The sequence below is a fragment of the Trachypithecus francoisi genome, unplaced genomic scaffold (genome assembly GCF_009764315.1).
Source record: "Trachypithecus francoisi isolate TF-2019V2 unplaced genomic scaffold, Tfra_2.0 Lachesis_group11, whole genome shotgun sequence".
Lineage (NCBI taxonomy): Eukaryota > Metazoa > Chordata > Mammalia > Primates > Cercopithecidae > Trachypithecus > Trachypithecus francoisi.
The window spans coordinates 18,513,182-18,531,215 of NW_022681456.1; the positions used below are offsets into that span (position 1 = coordinate 18,513,182).

General features: G+C 41.8%; 1 pseudogene; it reads right to left on the reverse strand.

Moving 5' to 3' along the window:
• Window positions 1–2,029: 2,029 nt before the first annotated feature.
• Window positions 2,030–2,726, reverse strand: LOC117090781 (annotated as a pseudogene).
• Window positions 2,727–18,034: the final 15,308 nt, after the last annotated feature.

The following is an 18,034-nucleotide window of genomic DNA, read 5'->3' on the forward strand; positions in this document are numbered from 1 at the left end:
TACAGTCAGCCTTGTGGTAAGCTTGCGCGCTCGGAAGAACCTAGGGTAACAATGGAGCAAACTAAAAGTAAATATGCCTCATCGCAGCTTTATAAAAATTCTCTTAAAAAGAGGGGGAGTTAAAGTGTCTAGCAAAAATCTAAATACGCTCTTTCATACAATAGAACAGTTTTGTCCATGGTTTCCGGAACAGAGAACTTTAGATCTAAAAGATTGGGAAAAAAATTGGCAAAGATTAAAACAAGCAAGTAGGGAAGGTAAAATCATCCCACTTACAGTATGGAATGATTGGGAGATTCTGGCAAAATCCTCACTTTCACCCTCTCAATTTTTACAATTTAAGACTTAGTGGATTGATGGGGCACAAGTGCAGGTCCGAAGAAATAGGACTGCCAATCCTCCAATTAACATAGAGGCAGATCAACTATTAGGAATAGGTCAAAATTGGAGCACTGTTGACCAACAAGCAATAATGCCAAATGAGGCCATTGAGCAAATCAGGGCTATCTGCCTTAGGACCTGGTAGAAAAATCCAAGACCCAAGATTGGCTCCAGAGGTACCTGAGAAAGGGGGGAATGAAAGAGATCAAATGAAGAGACTAAGAGGCAGAAATGAAGTCCACAGGCAAACAGCCCGGGCGGCGCCCTGAGCCTAGTTAAAGTCCACGCATTGTTTGGGGCCCTCTTGTATGTGTAGAACGGAGGGACCAAGTTCGAACTTGCATTAAAGATCCTTGCCGCTTGGCTTTGACTCTGGACTCTGGTGGTCTTCTTCGGGGAACAAACGGTCTGGGCATAACAATTTCACTCAGCATAATATTCCCAAGGTTCATCTGTGTTATAGCATGTGTCAGAAATTCCTTCCTGGCCAGGTGCAGTGGCTCACGCCTGTAATCCCAGCACTTTGGGAGGTCAAGGCAGGCGGATCACTTAAGGTTGGGAGCTTGAGACCAGCCTGGCCAACGCGGTGAAATGCCGTCTCTACTAAAAATAAAAAAATTAGCTAGGTCATGGCGATGGGTGCCTGTAGTCCCAGCTACTTGGGAGGCTGATGCAAGAGAATTGCTTGAACCTGGGAGGTGGAGGTTGCAATGAGTGGAGATTGCACCACTGCACTCCAGCCTGGGTGACAGAGCAAGACTCTGTATCAAAAAAAAGAGAGAAATTCCTTCCTTTTAAACACTGAATCATATTACTTTTTGTTTTAAAGCCTCTTAAAATGTTTACTCTTGTCAGAATAGCTGATGATTTTCTGTTACGTATTTTGGTTTATTAGTATAGTAAGCCTCCCCTCCCTTGAAAAATCCATTCAAAATATGTCAATCCTTGAGGTAAAGAAGTTTAACCAAAATACCATCCTGATTTTTTTTCCCCCAAGACAGAGTCTTGCTCTGTCTCCCAGGCTGGAGAGAAATGATGCAATCTTGGCTCACTGCAACCTCCACCTCCCAGGTTCAAGCAATTCTCCTACCTCTGCCTCCCCAATAGGAATTACAAGTGTACACCACCACATTCGGTTAATTTTTGTATTTTTTACTAGAGACGGGGTTTCACCATGTTGGTCAGGCTGGTCTTGAACTCCTGACCTCATGATCCGCCTGCCTCAGCCTCCCAAAGTGCTGAGATTACAGGCATGAGCCACTGCGCCCGGCACTGATTTTTTTAAAGAAAAAAATTATAAAATTCCTTTAGCTTGATAAATAGAAATCATCTCTTTTTGTTCTACTCCTGTGAACATAAATGTATTTTATACAGTAAAGAATCCAGTCATTTATTGGCAAACCAAAGGTAAGAACCCGTCGTTTACCTGTTCTACTCAAACACAGTACAACACTGCCATGTTCATATATACTTAAAAAAATAATTACCACCCCTCTTCTGGTAGACAAAGTTTTGGAATAGCAAGAGAATTGCTTAATGTTCGAATCCAGTCACTTATTGGCAAACCAAAGGTGAGAACCCTTCCTTTACCTGCTCTACTCAAACACAGTGCAACACCGCCATGTTCTTATATACTTTAAAAAAGTAATTACCACCCCTCTTCTGGTAGACAAAGTTTTGGAATAGCAAGAGCATTGCTTAATGTTCGAACTGCATCTGTCTCCTGTTTCTTTTTCAGGAGAGTTGCATGGGTATTGTTAGCCATGCCCAAAGCCAGCTTCTTCTCATTGTTTCTTCAGTCTGTTCTGACACCTTTTGCCTGAAGCAACTGGACAATATCTGCATAACCCTTCCAGGCAGCAGCATGCAAAGCTGTGTCTCCCAACTTGTTCTGTTGGCTCAGTTAAATCCTCGGTTGAGTAAATAGCATTTCCACTATATCTCTGAAATTCCCATGACAAACCTAGTCTAAGGCAGTGCTTCCAGCCCTGTCTAAGCCATTAACACCCACTCGGTTGTCCAAACACTCTCGCCACCAAGTCAAGTTGCCTCTTTTTGCTCCTTTAGACATAGATTGTCAATGGATTCTGCCTGCTCAGCCACATAGTTGCTTGGAGTTAGTCCAGTCCTGCCTTTGGAGGTGCCTTTCCACCAATTGACATCATTCATATCAGTGATGTAGATGATATCACCTGCCTCAAAGCATAGTTCATCTGGAGTTCTGGGTTCAAACATATAGCGGGCTCTGAAGACTTTATCTTACCCTGGTTTGACTGGTTTGGGGGGCAGCTTTGACATCTCACTTCCTTGAGCTGCAAATTCTAAAGATGACGCTGAAAAGCCCAGCTTGCCTGCTACCTGGCTCTCCAAACGCCTCAAGGTTACTTTTTGTCTGGTTTACAGTTGTTTGCCTTCAAGGACTGGCGCCCACCCTTGGCTTTCAATGCTATTTCATTGTATGGATATACCACATCTTGTTTATCCACTTACCCGCTGGGGAACACTTGGCTTCCTTCCACTTTTTGGCTATTGCAAACAATGCTGCTATGAATATAAATGTATCAATACCTCTTCAAGTCCTGCTTTCAGTTCTTTTGGGCATATATCTAGAGTGGAACTGCTGGATTCAACACTCTTCGTTTTTAATTTTTACAAGCCTCTTCCCTCTGAGACCACCAGCTGGAGTTTGCCACAGAGAAAACAAGAAAGAATGAGCTGATCTCTGTTCTGGGGTTTCTGTTAAGGCCAGTTCTAAATGAATTTTGAGACCCTCTTGTGGGATTACCCAAGAACACTTTTTGCTATAACTTGTTCTCGTATTACAGAGTCTTCTCTTCCTCAGCTGCCCCCAATTTACCACCGTATTTCCTCTGTTCTCATAGCCACTAAGGCTGCTGGTCCTTCACGGGACCTTCATGGACATCTGGATAAAGTTCAAACTCTTTAGCAAGGCAAACAGAAGCACTGTTTTATAATCTGGTTCTTGCCTACCTCTTTAGATTTATGCCTGAGTGTTCCTGCAGATGCATGGCATCTTGAGATGAAATGGGGTGTCAGGAATGAGTGATAAGGCTCAGGAATGGGAAGACAGTCAGCAATGCGTGTATATGTACATGTATACAATTATAAAACATTTGTGCGTGTGTGTCTGTGTGTGTATGTGTATGGGTATATAGATAGATAAACTAATTTTTTTTTTGCCACCGTGCCTGGCTAATTTTTTTTTTTTTACCATTTTTATTTTTAGTAAAGATGGGGTCTCACTATCTTGCCCAGGTTTGTCTCTGACTCCTGGGTTCAAGTGATCCTCCTGCGTCAGCCTCTTAAAGGGCTGGGATTACAGGTGTGAGCTGCCATGGCTAGCTGATAAACAGACTAATTTGATATAAATGGAGTCATTTTCTATATATATATATATTTAAATTTATCTGTATTTATTTTGTTTTTTTTGAGACAGAGTCTCACTCTGTGGCCCAGGCTGGAGTGCGGTGGCATGATCTTGGCTCACTGCAACCTTTGCCTCCTAGGTTCAAGCGGTTTTCCTGCCTCAGCCTCCTGAGTAGCTGGGATTACAGGCACGTGCCACCACGCCTGGCTAAGTTTTCATCTTTTCAGTTGAGATGGGGTTTCACTATGTTGGGCAGTCTGGTCTCAAACTCCTTACCTCAAGTAATTCACCTGCCTCGGCCTCCCAAAGTGTTAGGATTACAGGCATCAGTCACCAGACCTGGCTTCATTCTCTGTATAATATTAAAACTCTGTATAATTTTAATATAAAATATTTCAAGCATAAGCAAAGATAAAGAAATAGCTAAATAAATCCCCATTTATTCATCATCCACCTTACCAACTCATGGCCATCTTGCTTCATTGATACTTCCAGCCTCTCCTCCTTCAATTATTTTGAAACAAATCCCACATGTTATATTGTTTTTATACTTAATATCTTAGTATATATCTCTAAAAGATAAGAACTCATTTTAAAAATAAAGGCTTTAAGATCACTCTTGGTGTTGTACATTCTATGGAGGTTGGACAAATGTGTAACAACATGTATTCACCTTACGGTATCATACTCAGAAGTTTCGTTGCCTTAAAAATCCTCTAGAACAGGGGTCCCCAGTCCCTGGGCCATGAACTGGTTCCTGTCTGTGGCCTGTTAGAAAATGGGCCACATAGCAGGAAGTGAGCAGAGGGTAAGCAAATGAAGCTTCATCTGTATTTTCAGCTGCTCGCCGTCGCTCGCCTTACCACCTGACTCCGCCTCTTGTCAGGTCAGTAGCTGCATTAGATTTTTTTTTTTTTTTGAGACAGATCTTGCTCTGTCGCCCAGGCTCTGGAGTGCAGTGGTGTGGTCTCGGCTCACTGCAATCCCCACCTCCCAGGTTCAAGCAATTCTCCTGCCTCAGCCCCCTGAGTAGCTGGGATTACAGGTGTGCACCACCATGCCCAGCTAATTTTTTGTATGTTTAGTGGAGACAGGGTTTCACCATGTTGGCCAGGCTGGTCTCAAACTCCTGACCTCGGGTTATCCGCCCACCTCGACTTCCCAAAGTGTTGAGATTACAGGCGTGAACCACTGCACCCAGCCTGCATTAGATTCTCATAGGAACATGAACCATATTGTGAACTGTGCATGCAAGGGTTATAGCCTGCATGCTCCTTATGAGAATCTAATGCCTAATGATCTGTCACTGTCTCCCATCACCCATAGATGGGACCATCTAGTTGCTGGAAAACAAGCTCAGGGCTCCCATTGATTCTATAACATGGTGAGTTGTATAATTATTTCATTATATATTACAACATAATAAAGTGCACAAGAAATGTAATGTGCTTGAATCATCCTGAAACCATATCCACCACCCCCACCACTCCGCCCTGTCCATTGAAAAATTGTTTTCAGGCCGGGCGCGGTGGCTCAAGCCTGTAATCCTAGCACTTTGGGAGGCCGAGACGGGCGGATCACGAGGTCAGGAGATCGAGACCATCCTGACTAACACGGTGAAACCCCGTCTCTACTAAAAACTACAAAAAACTAGCCGGGCGAGGTGGCGGCGCCTGTAGTCCCAGCTACTCGGGAGGCTGAGGCAGGAGAATGGCGTGAACCCGGAGGCGGAGCTTGCAGTGAGCTGAGATCCGGCCACAGCACTCCAGCCTGGGTGACAGCGCGAGACTCTGTCTCAAAAAAAAAAAAAAAAAAAAAAAAAAAAAAAAAAAAAAAGAAAAATTGTTTTCTACAAAACCAGCTCCTGGTGCCAAAATGGTTGCGGACTGCTACTCTAGAACTCTTTTATTATTTATTTATTTATTTATTTTTCTTCAATTAACCCAAAAACTAGATAGAACTCTTAAAACATAACTGCAGTATCATTATCATAATCATTCCCTAACAACATCAAGTATCTAACCAATTCTTAAATTTTCTTAAATGCAGCTGGGCACCATGGCTCACACCTGTAACCCCAGCACTTTGGGAGGCTGAGGTGGGAGGATTGCTTGAGCCCGAGAGGCCGTGCCTGCAGTGAGCTATGATTGTGCCACTGCACTCCAGTCTGGGCAGCAGAGAAACATCCTGTCTCAAGAAAAACAATTTCTACATGCATTTTTATTTTTTAACAACCTGTTTGAATCAAGATCCAAATAAAAGTCAGATATTGTTTTTGGTTAATATATCTCTCAAGACACTTTTGATCTATAGATGCTTGCTATCTGTTTCTCTAGCTCTGTATTTATCTATAGCTAGATACAGAGATGTAGGCCTAAATAGAAATACGATTCCATTTATTTGTATTTATTGTGTTATTTTCTTTTTGTCCATAGAGTTTTCCCCAGTCTGGACTTTCCTGACTGAATCTCTGTAGAATTGATAGTTAAGTCCAGTGGCTTGATCGGGTTCAAGTCCAATTTTTGTTTTTGTTTGCAAAACTACTTCACGGGTAGTGTCTGTTCTTGCATTAGAAGGTACATTACACCTGCTTGTGTATCTTTTGTGATGTTAATGGACACTGACCATCAGTGCCAAAACTCATTACTTCATAGGGTGCAAAATGGTGATATTCTAATTGTACTGTTGCATCTTCATTAATTGTGTAGAGTACTTCTGTGAGGAGAAACTTCTATTCATGTAATTTTTGTTTGTTTGTTTGTTTGTTTGTTTTTAGAGAGAGAGAGAGATTCTTACCTGGTCACCCAGGCTGGATTGCAGTGGTGCAATCATGGCTTACTGCAGCCTCGAATTCCTGGGCTCAAGCAATCCTCCCACCCCAGCCTCCCAAGTAGCTGGAACTGCAGGTATGTGCCACCTCATCTCGCTAATTTTTGTATTTTTTGTACAGATAGTGATTTCATTGTGTAGCTCTGGCTTGTCATGAACATACACTCTTTTATTACCTTAAGGTATCATTCTTACATGAAAAGCAGGGTAAATGTTCATTTCTTTTCCTTTATTTTCCAATTTTCAAAATAATGAGTTGGTTTCCTAGCATCCCCTAAAAGGAATTAGTGAATTCTTGAGTATCATTATGAACTCTTGAATTCAAATGTATTTAATGTATTTCAATGTGTTATCCTTATTTATGCTCAAATTCTCTCATTTTTAGCCAGTGAGAGCCTATCCTATCAGCTTCCGAGTCCTTTGTCCAGACCTCAGGAGTTTTTAACAACTTCCCAGCCTTTTGGTATAAAAATATGCCCCCTGCCCATCCATTTCCTTCCCCCAACTTGTAATCAGTCATTTAGCCGAGAAGCCTTCGTTCCTTTTGGTGTAAATTAGTATTTGGAGACCACAATCTGAGCATAATGGAAAATTTTTCAATACAAAACATTAAATATGTTTTATTTATTTAATTAAATAAATAAATTTATTATATAAATTTTATTTATTATTTTATTATAAATAAAATAATTCCTTGGACAGGAGAAAAAGAAAAGGGAAGAAATTTAGTACAGCTTTCTTTACCACAAAAGATAGTCTTTTCTTTAAAAAATCTACATAAAGACAATAAGGTCATGAAAAATATTGAGTTCTTAGAATCATGTTTGAAACAAACTTCAGGATGGGTATAGTAGCCCACACCTGTAATCCCAGCACTGTGGGAGACCAAGGCGGGAGGATTACTTGAGGCCAGGGGTTGGAAACCAGGATAGACAACATAGAGAGACTCCCATCTCTATAAAAATAAAAATAAAAATAAAATAAGTGGCCAGGGGTGGTGGCACATGCCTATAGTCCTAGCTACTCGGGGGGCTGGGGCCAAAGGATGACTTAAGCCAGGTGGTTGAGGCTGCAGTGAGCCATGTTTGCACCACTGCACTCCAGCCTGGGCAACAGATCAAGACCCTGCCTCTAAAATATAAATAAATACGTAAATAAATAGGACGAATTGCAATATTTGACAGTTTGAATCCCTGAAAAGATTAAGAAGTGAGTATTCTTTATTACTTCTCACTTTCCCTCCCTCCATCCTGACCGCTTAGTTATATTGTTTTATTTTGTCAATGTTTGTAACATGAATATTCTATTTTTGTAATCATGATTTTCATAGCTCTTTTTAAAGTTTTAAAGTTTTTGAGTTTTTATTGATACATACAAATTGTATCTCTTTCTGATGTGCAACATGATGTTTTAAAATATGTATATATTGTGAAATGGCTAAATCAGGTTAATTATTAACATATGTGTTACCTCACATACTGATTTATTTGAGGTGAAAACACTTAAAATCTACTCTTAGCATAGTTCTTTAATCTTAATTTTGTATTTAAATGGGCACAGCACTGAGCATCAGTCCTTTTCTTTGTACCTGAGTTCTTTGTTTTGATATATGTTTGTCAAGATTTAGCCATCAATTTTTCAAGGCATATATTCACTAATTTAATTATTCAAAGGTTTCCTATACAAACCATGCTGCAGTGAACCTTGACAGTGTGTGTGTATTTTTTTGGTGGATATCTATGATTTAGATGTTGAGTCTAAAATGCAAAGTTGCTAGGTGAAACAAATGTATACATTTTTTATAAATTCTCCCAAATTGCCCTCCAAAAATTTATTTTCTCTTTTTTTTTTGGAGACAAGGTCTCACTCTGTTGCCCAGGCTGGAGGGCAGTGGCAGGATCTCAGCTCACTGCAGCCTCGACCTCCCAGGCTCAAGTGATCCTCTCTTCTCAGCCTCCTGAGTAGCTGAGACTACAGGAACACACTACCATGCCTGGCTAATTTTTTTTTTTGCGTGTGTGTGTGTGTGTGTGTACTGTCTGTAGAGTTGGGGCTTTGCCATGTTGTCCAGGCTGATCTTAAACTTCTGAGCTCGAACAATCCACCCCCTGTTCAGCCTCCCAAAGTGCTGGTATTATAGGCGTCAACTACTGCGCCTGTCCTGCCCTGCACAAATTTCTATCACTTTGTCCTCTCATCTGCATTCATGAAGGTCTGTCTCTCCATACCCCCATCAACTCTAGTTATCATCACTAGTTTAAGTTTGCCAGTCTGAGAGGTAGTCTAATCGTAGTTGACCGCATGGTGTCTGGAGGCAGATTCCCTGGGTTCAAATCCCAGCTCTGTCATGTATTGGATGTACCACCTTGTCTCTGGTTTTCTCACCAGTAAGTTAGGTATAATAGTAAAAGTCATATCATAGAGTTGCCGTTTGGATTAAGTAAGTCCTTATGTTCAGTGTAGAGTGCTGAGAACATACTCAACATAGTAATATAAAGAATTTAAGTGTTTGCTGTTAATATTGTAGGGCCCCAAGTAATATCACGTCATGTAATGGATGTTTTGTCATTGTTAGTGGGGATGAGTGTATTGTTTAATAATCAGAAACAGAGATACTATCTTTGTGAAAGAATATCCAATCTTGAAAGAAAAAAAAGACAATGACTTATGAAAATATGCATTGCAAAATTAAAAATAAAACATAGAAACCTAGAAGTGGTAGCATTATAACGGTTGATATCTTTGGGTGGTGATACAGTTTGGCTCTGTGTCCCCACCCAAATTTCATCTCACGTTGTAATCCCCATAATCCCCAAGTGTTAAGAGCGAGACCTGGTGGGAGGTGTTTGGATCATGGAGGTGGTTTCCCCCACGCTGTTCTCCTGTTAGTGAGTGAGTTCTCAAGAGATCTGATGGTTTTATAAGGAGCTCTTCCCCTCTTTGCTTGTTCTCCTTCTCCTTCCTGCCACTTTGTGAAGAAGGTGCCTGCTTCCCTTTTGCCTTCTGCCATGATTGTAAATTTCCTGGGGCCTCCCCAGCCATGCTGCACTGTGAGTCAATTAAATCTCTTTCCCTTATAAATTACCCAGTTTCAGGCAGTTCCTTTTTTTTTTTTTTTTTTTGAGACAGTGCTGGTGTCTCAGCCTCCTGAGTAACTGGGATTACAGCCACCATGCCTAGCTAATTTTTGTATTTTTAGTAGAGATGGGGTTTTGCCATATTGGCCAGGCTGTTCTGGAACTCCTGGCCTCATGTGATCTGCCTACCTCGGCCTCCCAAAGTGCTGGGATTACAAGTGTGAGCCACCGGGCTCAGCCTCAGGCAGTTCTTTACAGCAGTGTGAAAACGGAATGATACAGGTGATGAGGGAAATGGTCTTTCTTCCTAATGCTAGAAGGGTGTATCTTAGCTTCAGACACCTAAAAGTAAGTTCAGAGTCAGCTAGTCTGCTTCCTTGCTTGGGGGTGAGGGGTGGGGAAAGAGGGGGTGACTGGTCAGCCTTGGGCATAGGAAGCTGTTTCAGCCTGTGGGTGGTTCCCGACAACTAAAGAGCCAGTTGTTTCTAGGTTATAATTTTCCAGGTGCAAGAAGTGGGGGTCAGGGCAGGAGAATTAGCCTGTGTGTCTCTGCCTGTTTTAGTGCCTGCATTGGGCAATGCTTCCTCCCTTAACGACCGCCCAAAACCCAGGGTCTGCACATACACATGGTGGGCGCCCCCACTTGTGTCGAAAAGTATGCCTCTGAAAATATGCTCTATAAAAGTGAGCTAATTGAAACTTACACGTCTCTCCACTAGCCCAGAGAGTTGTTCTTATCTGTCCATAGGGAGCAGGTGGGTGGCAGAGGCCACCAGACACTCCCTTCCCAGAATGTTCCAGAAGCTCTTTCATGCAGCTGTGGAAATAAGTCGGGACATCCCTCATGCTTATTTTCATTTAGGTGCTGTCTTTAACTTTTTAAAAATTTTAGTCACAAGTCACTGAAAGTTCCAACAGGTGAGTGTGAGATCTTGTTGCGTTCACCTAACAGAGCACCCGACAATGAGCTGAGCATGATAAATATGTGCCAAGTGTCACTGAATTGGAACTGGGATTTAAAGAGACAATCAAACAGCAATTTCTGTTAACCCTCCAAGTTATCCAATCCAAATAATTGTAGTTGTTGCTCTTTTTTTTTTTTTTTTGCTGTATGACTTCCAATAGGTGGCTTAACCTTTTGAATGCAGTTTATTTTTTATTTTTTATTTTTTTGAGAGACAGAATCTTGCTCTATTGCCCAGGCTGGAATGCACTGGTGTGATCACAGCTCACTACAGCCTCAACTTCCTGGGCTCAAGTAATCCTTCCTCCTCAGCCTCCCAAGCAGCTGGGACTATAGGTGTGTACCAGCATGCCCAGCTAATTTTTAATTTTTTTTGTAGAGATGGGGGTCTCACTTTGTTGCTGAGGCTGGTCTCTAATGCCTGGGTTCAAGCAATCCTCCCACCTTGGCTTCCCACAGTGCTGAGATTATAGATATAAGCCACTGCACCCAGCCTGAATGTAGTTTCTTCTTGCAGAATGGATATAAGTGTGTTCACCTCACAGAGTTGCTGCAAGAATTAATTGAAAAAATAAATGTAAAGTTCCTGGTATGATTCTTGGCACACATCAGACACTGGAAAAATGATATTAACCACGAATGTGCCATGTAATTTACACACATTGTTTTAATTAATTCTTCCAAGAGTCCTTTGTGGTAGCTATTTTACTCTTTAGCTCCATTATGAAAAAGAGAAAATAATGGCTCAAGGAGGGGAAACAATTTGTTCAAATCACCCAGTGAGCCAGGAAAGGCCAGGATGAGAAAATAGACCTTTATGCTTCTTAAAGTTTTAGCAAACAGTGCACCACTTCCTTTCTATTCTCCACCCTAGGTACCTTCTTTGCCCAACATCTGTTCTTTGACCTCAGTAGGGATACTTGCTGGTCAATTAGAAATCAACCTCTTACTGAAACTTGCTTTTAAAAGCCCAACCTCCCTGCCCTGTCAGCAAGTGGTCCTCCTAAGTAGCAAGTGCTGTACAATGAACTCACACAGAAGTTTCTATATGATTTTTTTTAACAAGGTGTGGAGTATACTGCTAGCCAAACTCTACAATTGGCTAGGGGTTGGTTACTGCCACATAAAACCAAGTTGTGACACTCTTACAGCTACTGGTATTTCCTTTCTTGAAGTTTTGTAGCTGGGAACTCACCAGCTGAGCAGAGAGGGAAGTTTCAGAGAGGGAGGCAGGGTAGTGACCAGTCCAGGGGACACTGAGCTAAATGGTCACAGCATATCAGAGCACCCTGGTTTTCCTGAGTTTTAAGACACTTCGTTCCCTGTTTATAGACTTGTCTATCAATTCCTCCCAATAAATAATCTGATTAGGTTGAACCACATGAAATTTTTGACATTTGAATGCTTTTAAGCTACAAAAGCAGCATGTTTATATATAGTTCAATCTAATACACACTAAGTTTGCTGATAGAAAAAAAAAGGGACGGCTTCTTTCTCCAGACTACTTCTAATACCAGTTATCATGAGCTTATAAGTATGGCTGGTGCTGTGCTAAGTGTGCCACTTGCATCAGCTTATGTAGTGGGTGACATCATCATCTCCGTGATCCATAGGGATTACACATTATCAATAAGTCCACTTTTCTGAGGTTCAGAGAGTGAGCTTCTCACCTAAAGTCACAGAGCTGTCCAACCTTAAAGACATTGTTTACAAACACCAAGCTATATTCACTTTCCCCTCCACGTTGATCCTGTCTTTGTAGCAAATTTGACTTTGAATCTGTCAGGTTCACTACTCGTCTGTAAGCTTTTTGCGGGCACAGGTCATGTCTTACTTATCTATGAATTTCCATGAAGCACCTAACACTTCAGTGGATGTTCAGTTGGTATCTGCGTGATAATTCCATGAGGGTGTACTGAGAAACAGAACTAATATGATATAGATAGACATATAACAGGCGATTTATCATGTGATTGTGGAGGCTGAGAAATCACACAACATGCTGTCTGCAAGCTGGAGAACCAGGAAAGCTGGTGGTGAAATTCAGTCCAAGTCCCAAGGCTGGGGAGCTGATGGCATAACCCCCACTCTAAGGCTGAAGACCTGAGAACAAGGTGGAGGGCAGAGAGGTTTGCTGGTGTTAGTCCCAGAGTCTGAAGGCCCAAGAACCAAGAGTTCCAATGTCTGAGGGCAGGAGAAGATAGATGTCCCAGCTCAAGCAGAGAAAGCAAATTCGCCCTTCCTCTACCTTTCTGTTCTATTCACGCCCTTAACAGATTGGATGGTGCATGACTGATGGTGAATCTTTTTTACTCAGTTCAGCAATTCAAATGACAGTCTTTTTCATAAACACCCTCACAACACATCCAGACATAATGTTTGAGCAGGTATCTGGGCACCCCTCCACCCAGTCCAGTAGACACACAAAATTAACCATCACAATTTGCATGTGTTCAAATATGCAAATATTTGAACTGTATACGGGGCTGTATACGGGGCTCTAACATTTAAGCAAAGCTCTAAATTAGTCCCTGTCACTTGCCTGGTCTCTAAATACCTGGGTGGAAGTCTCTGCCACTTACTGGTAGGGGACAGTCTCTCAGAGTCACAGTTTCTCCATCTGAAGGAAAAAAGGCAAGGGGAAAGTCATTCCCACCTTGAGGAATGACTTGGAAGATGCAGATTAGAATAATTTATATTAAGTTAACTGAGGATGATGTAAGATGTGGGACTCGACTCTGGAGGCAGGGCTTAGACACTGGACCAAGTTGATGACTAGCTAAAACAGGGATGGAGCGGAAGCAGCTTTCCATAAGACACACTGACCAGGGTGCCATTTCAGTTTACCATTGCCACGGGAACATCCAGGAGTTACCATTCTTTCCATGCCAATGACTCCACACCCCAGACATTATTACCCCTTTTCTAGACATTTCTGCATAATCCACACCTTAATCTGCACGTCATTAAAAGTAGGTATAAGTGTGACTACAGAACTACTGAGTTGCTACTCTCAGCACGCTGCCTATGGGGTGGCCCTGCTCTGCAGGAGGAGTGGCAGAGCTGTAACCCAGCCTGGGCTATAACACTGCTGCTTCAATAAAGTTCTTTTCTTCTACCGCTGGCTCGCCCTTGGATTCTTTCCTGGGTGAAGCAAAGAACACATCAGGGCTGAGCTCCAATCTGGGGCTGGCCTGCCCTGCATCAAGGTTACCATATGAAATAGAGTGCTAAAATATATACTCTTAATTGTACTAGACTGCGTTTATTTACTGCTCTATCATTTAAAATTCCTGGCATAGAATATGTGGTCGAATATAAATGTGTTGAGAAATGATTTGATATTTTTGATAGAAAGTGTCTCACATCCAAAATATTCTTTCAAAACTGCATGTTTTTGGTAAATTTATTTAACAAATTCATGTAATAAATATTTAGTGCCTACGATGTGACAAGCATATAAGCACTGAAAATAGGGCAATAGATTTAAAGACAACAGGTCGGGCACGGTGGCTCATGTCTGTAATTCCAGCACTTTGGGAGGTCAAGGCAGGTGGATCACCTGAGGTCAGGAGTTCTAGACCCACCTGACCAACATGGTGAAACTCTGTCTTTACTAAAAATACAAAAAGTTAGCTGGGCATGGTCATGGGCACCTGTAATCCCAGCTACTCAAGAGGCTGAGGCAGGAGAATCGCTTGAACCCAGGAGGCAGAGGTTACAGTGGGCCAAGATCATGTCATTGTACTCCAGCCTGGGCAACAAGAGCAAAATTCTGTCTCTCTCTCTCTCTCTCTCTCTCTCTCTCTCTCTCTCTCTATATATATATATATATATATATTCTGCCTGTACACAAACACACACACGCATCGATATATATATATATATCTCGATGTGTGTGTATGTGTGTGTGTGTATATATATATACACAACAATTCCTGCCCTTGGGAGCCAATGGTGAAACCCATCCAAATTTAGGCAAATTGCAAACTCATAACAGTTGCAGTGAGCTGAGACCGCACCACTATACTCTGGCCTGGGCGATAGGCAAGACTCCATCTCAAAAAAATAAAAAATAAAAATAAAAGTGAGGCAGGCATCTCTAAACTCTTGAATACTTGTTAATTTCTTTCAAGTTTGCCTTTCAAGGCATTTGGAGGAAGGAAGAACAGGGAGGTGAAAGACAAAGAGGAAAGTCCAGACAGAGCTGGCACATGTGGAGGAAGAGGGTGATAACTCAGAGGCACCAAAGGAAAGAAATTAGAGCAGAAATCTTACCTTGGGGAGAAATGATCTGTCTACCTCACAACACTAGGCCTAAACCATAATTCATGTTCTGACAAGCAGTCATAATGGCCGCAAGAAATGTGTAGGCATGAGGTGTTATGAAGTGCATATTAATTGCGTTGACCTCTGGGACACCATTCCTTTTCTATCTGAGCAGCTGATGTCCTGGTGTTTGCACAATCAAATGCTGAATCCTCATTCATAGACTTTGGAGAGCTTAAATGCTTGGGAGAGGAACTTGAGAAGAACCAAGGCACATAAACACTTAATAGTTTTATATTTATTGCTTATAATTTGTTCTGCAGTCATCTCAAGTGATTAACAAGAAGCCCGGGCTTCATTTCCATGAAAAGAATATGTCTTTCTATTTCCCTGTCCAAAATAAACAGCAGGCTTTTCTCTTACTGGAAGGTCAAGAAATGAAATGTATTCCTGGCTTTTACAATTCAGCATTTTGAGGCTGGGGGCAGTGGCTCACTCCTGTAATTCCAGCACTTTGGGAGGCTGAAGCAGGAGGATGGCTTGAGCCCGGGAGTTTGAGACCAGCCTAAGCAACATTGTAAAACCATCTCTACAAAAAAATACAAAAATTAACCAGGCGTGGGGGTGCATGCCTGCAGTCTCAGCTACTCGAGAAGCTGAGGTGGGAGGATTGCTTGCACCCGGAGGTTGAGGGTGTAGTGAGCCATGATTGTGCTGCTGTACTACAGCCTGGCTGACAGAGTAAGACCCTGTCTCAAAAAAAAAAAAAAAGATAAAAAAATTTTTAAGTGACTTTTTTTCTTGTTTTGGAACAGCATTTGGGAAATTGAGGGAAAATGCCACCAGGCAATGATGGAATGAAAAGAGAAGGAAAATTGAACATAAGTTATACTAACAGAGATAACTAAACGTGTTTTTTTCTCCTAAGTTTAAAAGACTGGAAAGTCTTTAATTCTCCCCCAGGAGTAAATTCTCTCTCTCTCAATCCTGTTCTCTGTTTCTGTCCAAGGTTAGATAAAATTATGCCTGTGAGGGTCAGGGGATTTATTTCACTGTTAAATGGAAACAGCTATGCAAATTTTAATGTGGAGATTATATTTATCTATGTCATAACCAGGGTCTTAGAATTTTGCAATCTAATTGTTCTATTCAATGGTTCTCAAACAATTCTTCGGAGCTGAGGAAACCTTTCTTTAAATGAAATCTCTCAAGCAAGACCAATATGTGTAGCAGTAAAAATAAGAGCTCCTGGAATACTACTCAGCAATAAGAAGGAAAAATAAAGCACTGAAATATAAGACAATTTGCAAGAATTTTAAGGGAACTTAACTGACTGGAAAAACCAACCTCAAAAGGTCCTGTACTGCAGGATCCCATTGATATAATCTTGAAATGACAAAATAATAGAGATGGAGAACAGAATAGGGATTGTCAGGGATTAGGGAAGCGAGGACACTGGGAAATACGTGTGGCTTTACTAGGGTAGCACAAAGGTATATTTGTAATGATTGTTCTGTATCTTTACTGTGATGGTCCCGCATATCTACATGTGATAAAATTGCATAGAACTGAACACACACATGCATACAAATGAGCACATGGAAAACTGGTGAAATCTGAAGAGGTCAGTGGATCACATCAATGTCAATTTATTGGTCGTGATGTTGTACAAGATATGCAAAATTGGGTGAGGGGTATATATGGGATCTCTCTGTATTATTTTATACAACTGCATGTGAATCAATGCTGATCTCAAAGTTGAAAGTTTTTTTAAAAAATCAGAATTGCCTTAGAAGTTGTTTGGGACTCACTTCCTCCTTGTTTTCTTCTCCCTGAAGTGAGTACCTTAGAGCACCATGAAGAAACCTCAGGTCAACCCCAAGACTTGCATTTGGCAACAAGGAGCTCCCACCCAGAGATGGAGGGTGACCTGTGCTCACTACACAGTGAGGGGGTAACAGGGCTGAAGACTCAACCTCATCTCAACACTCCAGATTTTCAGCCTAAGATTCTTTCTTCTAAGTCTAAATTATTGTTGTTTTTGAGACAGGCTCTCACTCTGTCACCCAAGCTAGAGCACAGTGATGTGATCTCAGATCACTGCAACCTCTGCCTCCCAACCTCAAGAGATCCTCCCACCTCAGCCTCCCGAGTAGCTGGGACTATAGGCAGATGTCACTACGCCCAGCTAATTTTGTAGTTTTTGTAGAGGCAGGGTCTCACTGTGTTGTTCAGGCTGATCTCAAACTCCTGGACTCAAGTGATCCACTTGCCTCCACCTCCCACAGTGCTGAGATGACAGGTGTGAGCCACCATGTCCAGTCCCAATTGTTTTGTCCTTGCTGAATATTTGCTGTAAAGACCAAATTAACTAAATATATGAAGCAACTTAAAATCATTAATACTGGAAACTAATGAGGTCTTATAAAACCCTGTGGAGAGGGTAATAATCTTAATCCTGTTTTACAAGTGAGGAAATTAGAGCACAGAGAGGTTAAGTAATTTGCCCAGGGGTAAATCCTAGCAAGTGGCTCTGCTGGGATTAGAACCCACATTGTCTGACCCATGAGGGTTCCTTAATGCTGGGCTAAGCACATACTAATCACACAAGATGACGTGTGTGTGTGTGTATACATGCATATACACAGGTGTGTGTCTTTCAAAAGTCAAGTCTGCACGTCTGCTAAGGCCATCATAGAAACGAGATTTGGGTTTAAAACTCAGCAACTTTCCTCTAATGCTATGTGTTTCTCCTACCTTCTCCACTGGAGAAATTTAATTTGCTCAGGAAACTCCCATTCTGCCACCAGGGAACCAAAAAGTGACAGAACTTTGGCAGCTCCAACTGAAGGCTCCAGTGCCTGCGGCCCAACTCAGCTTGACACTGCAAAGGGAGGGGAAGTTCCTCCCAAATGTCAGGTAGCACAGACATCCAGAGCTGGCCTCATGCCAAACCCCTACGACCGGGCTTTGTCATTAATCCTGTTTCTGCTTACATCATCCAAAGATGCTTCATTAGCTCCTCATTCCGTCTTTATTTAGCTATCCGTCAATGTCTCTGTCACTTTTGTTTTTCATTTATTTACATATTTTTTGAGATGGAGTCTCGCTCTGTTGCCCAGGCTG